The sequence below is a fragment of the Papio anubis genome, unplaced genomic scaffold, assembly GCF_008728515.1.
Source record: "Papio anubis isolate 15944 unplaced genomic scaffold, Panubis1.0 scaffold1278, whole genome shotgun sequence".
NCBI classification, from domain to species: Eukaryota; Metazoa; Chordata; class Mammalia; order Primates; family Cercopithecidae; genus Papio; species Papio anubis.
The window spans coordinates 12,133-20,633 of NW_022161223.1; the positions used below are offsets into that span (position 1 = coordinate 12,133).

The following is an 8,501-nucleotide window of genomic DNA, read 5'->3' on the forward strand; positions in this document are numbered from 1 at the left end:
AAACACAAATCAAAACCACAATGAGATATCATCTCACCCCAGTTAAAATAGTTGTTTGTCAAAAAGACAGGCAATAATGAATGCTGGTGAGGATGTGGAGAAAGGGGAACCCTCAAACACTGTTGGTGGGAATGTAAACTCCTGACCTCAGATGATCTGCCGGACTCCTCAGCCTCCCACAGTGCTGCTGAGATTACAGACGTGAGCCACCATGCCTGGCTACAAATGGTATTGTTTTATATGCGACGGTTCGTTTCAAGTACATTGAATGCAGTTCCCTTCTGCCTGTTTGTGTTGTATCACAAAACCCATAATGAAGCCCTAAGACCAGAGCATTTGTGAGCCACTCTTGGATTTTGAATGGGACATGGATGGACTCAGCCTCTTTTAATTCCTCTAATGAATCCCATGAGATTAAAAAAAAAAAAAAACGTTCACTTTAGATTCAAGGGGTACATGTGCAGGTTTGTTACGTGGGTATATTGTGCAATGCTAAGGTTTGGAGTATGAATGATCCCCAGCACCCAGATAGGACCCAATATGTAGATTTTCAGCGCTCACCCCTCTCTCCCCTCTGTGGTTGTCCCCAGTGTCTGTTGTTCCATCTTGATGTCCATGTGTACCCAGTGCTTAGCTCCCACTTGTAAGTGAGAACATGTGATATTTGGTTTTCTGTTTCTGCTTAATGTGCTTTAGATATGACCTCCAGCTGTATCCATGATACTGCAATGGACATAATTTCATTCGCTTTTATGGCTGAGTAGTATCCCATAGTGTGTATGTACCACATTTTCTTTATCCATCCACCGCTAATGAGCATCTAGGTTGATTCCATGTCTGTGCTCTTGTGAACAGTGCTGTGATGAACATACAAGTGCAGGTGACCTTTTTTTTTTTTTTTTTTTTTTCAGAATGATGTATTTTCCTTTGCAGATATCCCCAGTTATGGGATTGCTGGGTTGAATGGTAGTTCTTTTCTAAGTTCTTTGAAAAATTTTCAGACTGCTTCCCACCATGGCTGAAGGAATTTACAGTCACACCAACAGTGTATAAGTGGTGGTGTATGCCTGTAGTCGCAGCTACTCTGGAAGGCTGAGGCAGAATTGGTTGAACCTGGGAGGCGGAGGTTGCAGAGAGCCAAGAGCGCCCCGTTGCACTCCAGTCTGGGCAACAAGAGTGAAACTCCATCTCAAAAAAGAAAAGAAGAATTTGTAAAACTCAATAATAAAATAAAACATGAGGAAAAAACTTGAACATACTTAAGGTACAGATGGCAAAGACACACACGAAAAGATGTTTAACATCATTAGTCATTAGGGAAATGCCAAATTAAAGCCACAGAGATACTGCTACACACACAGAAGAATGGATAATGTTTAAAAACCTGACCATGCTACGAGCTATTGAACATGTAAAGCAACAGGAACTCCCAAACACTGCTGATGGGGATGTAAAACTGCACACCACTTTGGAAAACAGTTTGACAGTTTCTTAAAACATTAAACATGCATCTACTGGCCGGGCGCGGTGGCTCAAGCCTGTAATTCCAGCACTTTGGGAGGCCGAGACGGGCGGATCACAAGGTCAGGAGTTCGAGACCATCCCGGCTAACACAGTGAAACCTGTCTCTACTAAAAAATACAAAAAAACTAGGCGGGCGAGGTGGCGGGCGCCTATAATCCCAGCTACTCTGGAGGCTGAGGCAGGAGAATGGTGTAAACCTGGGAGGCGGAGCTTGCAGTGAGCTGAGATCCGGCCACCGCACTTCAGCCTGGGCGACAGAGTGAGACTTCGTCTCAAAAACAAAAAACAAACAAACAAAAAAATGCATCTACCTTATGATCCCTGCATTCCACTCCTAGGTATTTACCCAAGAGAAAAGGCAATATATGTGCATGCAAAAACTTATACATGAGTTTTCATAGCAGCTTCATTTGTAATAGCCCAAAACTGGAAACAACTCAAACGGCCATCAGCAGATGAATGGATATATTGTGGCACACCGTCCTGCAGAATACTCCGCAATAGAAAGGAACTACTGATACACGTGAGTGAGTCTCAAAATAATTATGCTAAGTGAAAAGCCATTTAGAAAAGAGTAGTTCTGGCCGGGCATGGTGCCTCGCACCTGTAATCCCAGCACTTTGGGAGGCTGAGGTGGGCAGATAACTTGAGATCAGGAGTTTAAGACTAACCTGGCCAACACGGTGAAACCCCGTCTCTACTAAAGATACAAAAACTAGCTGGGTAGGGTGGCATGGGCCTGTAGTCCCAGGTACCTAGGAGGCTGAAGCATGAGAAGAGCTGCAGTCTGGGAGGTGGAGGTTGCAGTGAGCTGAGACTGTACCCCAGTGTGGGTGACAGAGTGAGACTCCACCACACACACACACACACACACACAAAAGTATATTTTACATATCCCAAAATCTATAAAATGCAAACTATGGAAACAAAGTACATCAATGGTTGCTTTTGGATGGTGGTGGGCAGGGAGAGACAGGAGGGAGGGATTACCAAGAGGCATGAGGAAACATTGGGGGTGACAGGTACGTTTACTATCTTGATTGTGATAGTGGCTTCATGGACGTATACATGTGGCAGAATGTATCATATTGCGTGCTTAAATCCAGTAATGCTTGGAATGTCCACTTTATTGTGTTTCAATTATACCTCAGTGAAGGGTTGTTTTAAATAATAAAATATTATTTTTAAAAAACAGGCCGGACCCAGTGGCTCACGCCTGTAATCCCAGCAGTTTGGGAAGCTGAGATGGGCGGATCACAAAAAACTAGATAAATAAAGGCTACAAATAAACAGTCAGTTGAAGAGATAATATAAGGTGAAGACTGGAAGACTCCCAAGTACGTAAGTTTGTGTCCTGGTAGAGTTGGACACGTGAATGAGTTGGGTTTTTTTTTTGTTCCCCAGGCTGGAGTACAGTGGCACTATCTGAGCTCACTGCAGCCTTTGCCTCCTGTGCTCAAGTGATCGTCCCCCTCAGCCTCCCAAGTAGCTAGGACCACAAGCATGTGCCACCACGCCCAGCTAATTTTTTTTTTTTTTTTTGGTAGAGATGGGGTCTGTCTATATTGCCCAGTCCAGTGGTGAACTCCTGGGCTCAAGCCATTCACCCACCTCGCCCTCCCAAAGTGTTGGCATTATAGGCATGAGCCAGTGGGCCTGGCCATGGATGAGTTCTTGATCCCTTCTTGTCAGCCTCCACATGAAGCTCCCCAAATCCTGTGTTCTTTGGCCTTTAAAAAAATTTAAAAAATTAAAGACACGGTCTCACTATGTTGCCCAGGCTGGTCTTAAACTCCTGGTTTCAAGTGATCCACCCACCTTCTCCTCCCATAGTTCTGGGATTACAAGATTAGTGTTGCCAGCTGTCAGGTGGCTAGGTAGATTCAGTGTAAAGTCCTAGAAGATGTGTATTACTAAAAACAGCTAGCCACCTGACAGCTGGCATCCATCCATTCAGTGAAGATTGCTGGGCACTGTGGATACTGTGGAGGAGGCAGCAGCAGCAGCCGGCCTGCAGAGTGAGATGCAATGCCGGAGGGCTTGAGGAGGAGGTGGCACTGTGATTGGTGTCTGAAGAGTGCCTCCATGATAATGGAGTCAGTGTAAAGTCCCAAAGACCAGGAAGGAGCAACAGGAAAGGATGGTTCATATCCAGCTGACCCATTCAAAAAAACCACAAAACAAAAAACAACATGGGCATCAGCAGGGTAGGACAAGGGGGGCCTCCGGAGTGTTTTTGTTTTTTGTTTTTTTTGCAGTGGGGGAGGGGTGTGCTCAGATTTGCTTGCGGATTGCCAGGGCTGTAGTAGGGAAACAGCAGGGGGGCTGAGACCTGTGATTGGGAGTCTCCAGGTAAGAGGGGTGGACCCTGGGGACTGGGGGTCAGGTAAGGCTGTGAGTGGGGTGTAGAGGCAGGAGCAGTTGGACAGGACCAGTCAGGATGCAGGGCGCAGACTCATCAGTGAGAGCATTCCTGAGCCCAGCATCCAAGAAGCGAGGGAGGTTGGGAAGGTGCTGCTACGAGGCAGGGAGAGGTCCCGAAAAGTCCAGATGAGAGCGTGGCATGCGTGGAAAGTGCTGGGCAGTTTTGGCATCCGTGAAGTCACGGGGGGCTGTGTGTGAACAGGTGGTCTTGGGCATCACCAGGGAGGCCTTGAGACAGGAGCGGGTTGGCTCTCCTGGAGACCAGGCTGTAGGATAGCGTCGGGGCTGAGACATGGACAGTCTCCTTCCACCCCCAACCTCTCCTTGGAGTTTTGAGGCACTGCAGATAATTAGGAGGTGATGTGATAAATCCTACCTGTGGAGGATGCCTTGGGCAGGGAGGACAGGGCGCATAGGAGGGTCGCCCTTTGGGCCCCTGCTCTGAGCTGCTCATCAGGAAAGGAGAGAAGCTCCTACAGCCCGGTGTCAGAGCCTGGCGAGACCCTGTGAGGCCTCGAAAGTAGCAGGTGCCTCCTACAGTCTGTGCGTGGCCATCTCAGGGAATCCTCCCAGCAACTGTTCTAGTTATCCCTGCTCTTCAGGTAGGAGACTGAGGCCAGGAAGGGAAAGGCTGCAGTGATACCTACACTGTCAGTGGCTGGGGTTGTTTGAACCCAGAGACTCTAGGGCCCATGCCTCTGCCATCCTGCCTCTGAGTTTGATAGTTGGACTTGGTCCACCAAGTGCCAGGCCAGCCCTGTGGCTGGGTGCTCCCAGGCATTCACAAGCTGACAATTCTGAAGGACCCACGCACTTGACCGTGCTCCAGTCTGTGTCGTCACATGAAAGGTGGGTGCTGGAATAATAAATGCTGCAAATGGCACTGGGGGTGTTGGCCAGGCTCTGGGGGCACAGGAGCTCTGCCCATGCCCACAGTTGGCCTGTGCTGACCTCCCTCCAGAACAACTGAGTGACACCAGCTCTTTCATTGAGCTGAAGTCTTCCTTCCATCCCTTCAGTGTGGTCTTTGTGGCTCAGAGAAGCTGTGGCCAGGTACAGGATCTGGGGTGGCCCCTGCTTCTCTGCTGTGTGGCCTGAGACAGGAGGCAGGATCTGAGGCCAGGCCCACCTGCAGCAGGTGTTACAAAGAGGCAAATTTGCACTTAAGGTTTGGAAGAACTCGCCAACCAACTACAGTCCCGCTGTCTTTGAAGGTAGTGAGCTCCCCATTGGGGAAGGTATGTTAAGCCAACCTTTCTGGGATGCTGGAAGATCAGAGACCAAGCAGTTAACATTCTGTGATCCTAATATTGCCTCAAATGCTGTGCTGCTTGGATTTGAAGTCAGTTTCATTTAGCCAGTTTACCAAGTGTCTCCTTGGTGCAAGACACCAGGGGACACAAAATGTCCTGGATAATTATTGGGTTTCTGGCTCCCAGGGGTCCCTGAGATGTTGTTCCAGCAGTTCTGGAGTATGGGCCAGGCACGGCTTGCATCTGGACCCATCCATATTGCTCGCTCATTGTCAGCCTCATGACTGCAGTTGAAGATATCAGGCCCCCATGCGCCCACCACCCTGCTCTGCCCCGCCATGGCCCTCACCATGGCCCACTCAGGGCACGAGGCTTTCTGGGTGATTCCTGGAACTCAGTGTGGTCAGCTTTCTGGACCTGACAGTGGGGTGTGTCTGCAATGAGATGCCAGTTGCAGGAAGTGGTTTGCACAGCCTTCCTGGTGTCATGGGTCACTATCTTGCTGAGTGGCTTTGGGCAGGTCCCTTCCCCTCTCAAGCTGCAGGTTCCTATGCCTGGAGCTCCCTTCTTGCCACACCACTGCCTTGTTTTCCCAGATACCAGGATTTTTAACTTCGATTGTTGGAAGTGGTTTTTTTTTTCTGTTTTTGTTTTTTTCTGTTGTTGCTTTTACATACTGCGAGCTTAGATACAGGATTTCCTAAACATAAGCTCACTCTGTGTTTTCTTGTAGCAGTTTTACGCTTTTACGTCTTGTGTTTAGTGTTTAATGTATTTTGAGTTTATGTTTGTTACTGTATAACATCAAGGTCTTATTTCATTGTTTTGGATGTGGCTATCCAGTCATTTCAGACTGCTCAATTGAACAGACTGCTGACTCCTCATCGCATCTATTTTCCCTTCGGAACACAGTCCCACTCATGCTGTCGCCCACGCTGGAGTGCAGTGGTGAGATCTCAGCTCTCTGCAACACCTGCCTCCTTGCTTCGAGTGATTCTCCTGCCTCATCTTCCCAAGTGGCTGGGATTGCTGCTGTGCGCCACCACACCTGACTAGTATTTTTTGTATTTTTACTAGAGATGGGATTTCACCATTTTCGCCAAGCTAGTCTGAAACTCCTGACCTCAAGTGATCTGCCCGACTTGGTCTCCCAAAGTGCTGGGAGTACAGGTGTGAAGCACACCACCCAGCCTCATTGCATCTTGTAGGCGTTCCTTTGAAGAAAATGTGTTGACTGCATACAGGTGTGCGTTTAGGTTCTCTTATGTCCCTAGGTTCATGGATTCATTTTTATGCCACTACTGTAGTCTTTGGTGAGTGGAGGTTTTACATGTAATTTGAAATTGGGGAGTGTGAGGCCTCCAATTGAGCTTGTATTCCCTAGGATTGCTTTGCATATTCAGGATCTGTGGGTGTTTGGGTAGTTCCATGTGAAATTTTAGCCGTGTATCATTCACATTCCTTTAAACATTTGTTTCATACTTCATGTCCAGAATTAGGGGTGCATTGGGACATTGTGATACTTGTTTGTATACCTTGAGTATGGATAAAATCAGGGAGTTTCCCATGCTTCTGACCGGGTATAGGTTTGATATCTTTGATGTTTGAATATTCAGTATCCTCCTTGGTAGCTGTTTTGAAAACAGCACTACCATGTTGTTAAGTGTCATCGCCCTGCTTTGGAGTAGAATACCAGAATGTATTCCTCTCCTGTAACTCTCTGTGTACCTGTTGCCAATCCTTGATGTCATCTCCTCCACCTAGTCTGTGATGACCACTGCTATACTTTCACCTTCAGTGAGTTGCATTTTTCAGCTCCCACATGAGTGAGAACATGCAGGCTTGGTCTTTGTCTGCATTTCTGATTTGATTGAACAGAATATCTGCAGGTGTAGTCATGTTGCACTCCAGGTGCAGTCCTATCATGGAAATGATAGGATTCCATGAATGTTGATGGCCCAAAAGTATTCCATTGTGTCTGTGTACTAGAGATTCTTCATCCATTCATCTGTGGATGGACAGGGAAGCTGATTGCTTGTCTTGGCTTTTGTGCATAGGGCTGAATTCCACCTGAGGCGACAGATCATCTCTTCCATGTCCTGATCATGTGCTCTGCATATGTACCTAAGAATAGAATTACTGGAGAAAATGGTGGTTGTAGTTTTAGGATTTCAAGGTACATCCAGGTGGTTTCTTCAGTGTGCATACTAGTTCACCATTTCCCACCAACTGTGGAGACAGGTTCCTCCTCTGGAAATCCACACCTTGTTTTGTGTTTTAATGTGTTTCACCATTTTTCTTGTAGCATCCGTTGCATGGAGAGTGAGATGGAATCTTGAGTGTGTTTTTGATTTGTGTGTGTGTGTGATAAGTGGTACTTGTTACATTATTCTGAATTTGTTTTAATTCGTTGTGTAGTACTGGGCGGAGGACCTGAAGACATGAGGTTGATGCACAGGTCACAGAGAAGATACTCACCATCGCTGATTCACACAAAAGCGTAAGTGAAAATCCCACTCAAGATTTCATCTCACTCCAGTTAGAATGAATACTACCAACGTTTGATGGCAGTTTTGTTTCTATAGAGTGTGTGTGTGTGTGTGTGTGTGTGTGTATGTGTATACACACACACACAACCCAAGGGTGCAAGGGACATTTTGACATATGTATATGTAGTATCATGATCAAATCATCATATCTGGCATGTCTGTGACCTTCCATCATTATTATTTCTCTGTGGAGAGAATATTCAGAACCGTATTTTCCAGCTGATTTTCAAAAATTTTTCTAGATTCTGTTGACCCTAGTCACCCTGCTGTGCAATAGAACACCAGAATGGATTCCTCATATCAGAGCGTCACTCTGTACCCGTTACCAATCCCTGCCGAGGCTCCCTGCTCTCCCCAGCCTCTAGTGACCTCTGTTGGAAGTTGTGCTTCTAGGAGACAATGTTTTTTGGATTCCGTATACCTGATGTCATGCAGCGTGGGTCTCTCCCTGGCAGACTCGTTTCATTTCACCTAATTGTCTTCCAGATTTCTCCAAGTGGTTGCAGACGACATGATTTCCTGAAGTGTTACAGCTGAAGTGTGTTTCCTTGTGTACATGTACTGTGGTTCCTTTATCCCTTCATCTGTGGATAGACAGGTAGGTTGATTCCGCATCTTGGCTATTGTGACTAGGGCTTCAGGACACGTGAAAAGGCAGATAACACAGGGATTTCATCTTCTCTAAACATGCACCCAGGGTTGGGATTGTCAGCTGGCGTAATGGTTGTACTTTTACCTTTTTTTTTTTTTT

The 8,501-nt window shown here is 46.8% G+C and overlaps 1 long non-coding RNA gene across 1 annotated transcript; it reads left to right on the forward strand.

Annotated features, from left to right (window-relative positions):
- The first annotated feature begins 1,804 nt into the window (after positions 1 to 1,804).
- On the forward strand, positions 1,805 to 8,495 carry LOC116272564. The gene is made up of 3 exons (XR_004181212.1): positions 1,805 to 2,047; positions 7,620 to 7,701; positions 8,237 to 8,495. It is a non-coding gene; the product is annotated as an uncharacterized LOC116272564 (long non-coding RNA).
- Positions 8,496 to 8,501: the final 6 nt, after the last annotated feature.